Source organism: Plecotus auritus, assembly GCF_963455305.1.
Source record: "Plecotus auritus genome assembly, chromosome: 7".
NCBI classification, from domain to species: domain Eukaryota; kingdom Metazoa; phylum Chordata; class Mammalia; order Chiroptera; family Vespertilionidae; genus Plecotus; species Plecotus auritus.
Window position 1 is genome coordinate 94,479,365 of NC_137774.1, and position 2,708 is coordinate 94,482,072.

Consider the following 2,708-nt stretch of genomic DNA (forward strand, 5'->3'; position numbering starts at 1 on the left):
GAAGAGAGAGGGAGAGACAGAAATATCAGTGTGAGAGGGACACTTTGATTGGTTCCCTCCTGCATGAGCCCTGACCTGGGCCCCGGCCAGGGAGGAGCCTGTTACCTAGGTACATGCTCCTGATCAGAATTGAACCCGGACCCTGCGGTCAGCAGGCCGAGGCTCTACCCACTGAGCCAAACCGACTAGGGCAGGATATGACATTTCTTAGCCCCTCCAGCAGCAGACCTTTGTTTTTTTTCTCCAGCAGTGTTGTGGAAAAACCCTAGATCACCTTGGATTCTTATTACTCACGTTACCAAGAACACTGCCAGTGGAGGTGTACAGGGAGCTTAGCCAATGAGCAGTCAGAAAAGGTGTTAACGCTTGAACTGGTTTGGCTCAGTAGATAGAGCGTTGGCCTGCAGACTGAAAGGTCCCAGGTTTGATTTCTGTTAAGGGCATGTACCTTGGTTGGGGGCACATCCCCAGTGGGGAGTGTGCAGGAGGCAGCTGATTGATGTTTCTCCCTCATCGATGTTTCTGACAGTCTATCTCTCTCCCCTCTTTTCTGTAAAAAAAAAAAAATCAATAAAATATATTTTTTTTTAAAAAAGAAAAGGTGTTTCCTCTGCAGCCCATGCACAGATGTTCACTGGGCTAGTGGTGTGCTCCCGGCCACCGGGGGCACGCCCCCAAGCCCAGCAGCCACATGATCGCTGTGTCTGCCAGGCTGGGGGGCGTGGACCCGGGCCGCTTGGCAGGGGCGCAAGCAGCTGTGGGGCGGGAACTTCCGCCACGTCTGCAAGGCAACGCAGCTCAAGCGGCCGTGGGGCGGAAGCTCCCACCCCCCCCACCCCACCCCACGGCCGCTTGTGCTTGGTGCCCCCGGGCCTGTGGCTGCTTGTCCCGGGACCCAGCCCTCTTGGCATCCCCGGACTCTCGTCCAGGGACCCGGGCCGCTTGGCACAGGCACACGTGCAAGCTGCTGCCGGGGCGGGAACTTCCACCCTGTGGAAGTTCCCACCCCGCCCTGTGGCCGCTTGCGCTTGGCTCCCCCAGCCACTCATCCTGAGATGTGGGCTGCTTGGCGCCAGCGCCCGTAGGCCACTCCTGGCCTGGGGCGTTCTGGGACCCTGGCCACTCAGGGCCTACAGGCTCAGAGTGGCCTGGGTCCTGATGATGTTCCCAGAACCCAGGCCGCTTGGCGCCTGCGTGTGCAAATTAACTGGCCATCTTTGTTGGGTTAATTTGCATACTCACTCCTGATTGGCTGGTGAGTGTAGCAGAGGCATGGTCAATTTACATGTTTCTCTTTTATTATATAGGATGACACACACTTTCAGGTCTTGCTTCTTCATCCATTGTAAAAATCTCTGACTTTTAATTGAACTATCTAATTTATTTATACTTAATGATATAATTGGTATAGTTGAGTTTAAATCTACCAACTTTTTAAACTTTTTGCTTTCTGATGCAAAATTGGTTCAATATCTGCCAATTAATTAACATGATACGCAACATAAACAAAATGAAGGATAAAAATCACATGATCATATCAATAGTTGCATAAAAGGCATTTGACAAAATCCAGCAGTTATTTATGATAAAAACTCTCAACAAAGTAGGAATAGAGAGAACATAACATAATAAAGGCTATATATGACAGACCCCATAGCTAACATCATACTCAACCAGGGTAAACTAAAAATGTTTCCCTTAAGATCAGGAACAAGACAAGAATATCAATTTCACCACTCTTATTCAACATAGTCCTGGAAGTCCTAGCCATAGCAACCAAGCAAGAAGAAAAGCATCTACATTGGAAAGAAGTAAAACTGTCATTATTTGCAGATGATATGATATTGTATATAGAAAACCCTAAAGATTCCACCAAAACACTACTAGAACCGATAAATGAATCCAGTAATTTAGCAAGATGCAAAGTATTCAGAAATCAGTTGCTTTTTTTTAATACACCAATACTGAACTATTAGAAAGAGAAACTAAGAAAACAATCCCATTTACAATTGCACCAAGAAAGGTAAAATACCTAGAAATAAATTAAACCAGGGAGGTAAAAGACTTATACTCAGAAAACTATAAGACACTGAAGAAAAAAATTGAAAAAGATACAAATAATTGGAAGCACATGCCGTGCTCATGAAAAGAAGGAATTAACATCATTAAAATGTCCATACTACACAAAGAAGTGCATAGATTCAACACAATTTCTTTAAAAATATCAATGGCGTTTTTCATGCTAGATCAAATAATTAAAAAACTTACGTAGAACCACAAAAGACTGAATAGCCAAGCAATCTTGAGAAAGAAGAACAAAGTTGAGGTATCACACTATCTGCTATCAAACTATACTACAAGGCCATAGTAATCAAAATAGCATGGTACTGGAATAAAAACAAACATATAGATTAATGGAACACAATAGTCCAGAAATACACCCACACCTATATGGGCAACTAAAATTTCACAAAGGAGGCAAGAATATACAATAGGGTAAAGACAGTCATTTAGTAAATGATGTTGGGAAAATTGGACAGATACTTGGAAAAAAATGAAACTAGACCACCTTCTTGCACCATATACAAGAACAAACTCAAAATGGATTAAAGACTAAAACATGACAAAACCATAAAACTCCTAGAAGAAAACATAGGTGGTAAAATCTATGGCATCTCTTTTAGCAATATTTTTTTCTGACAAATCTC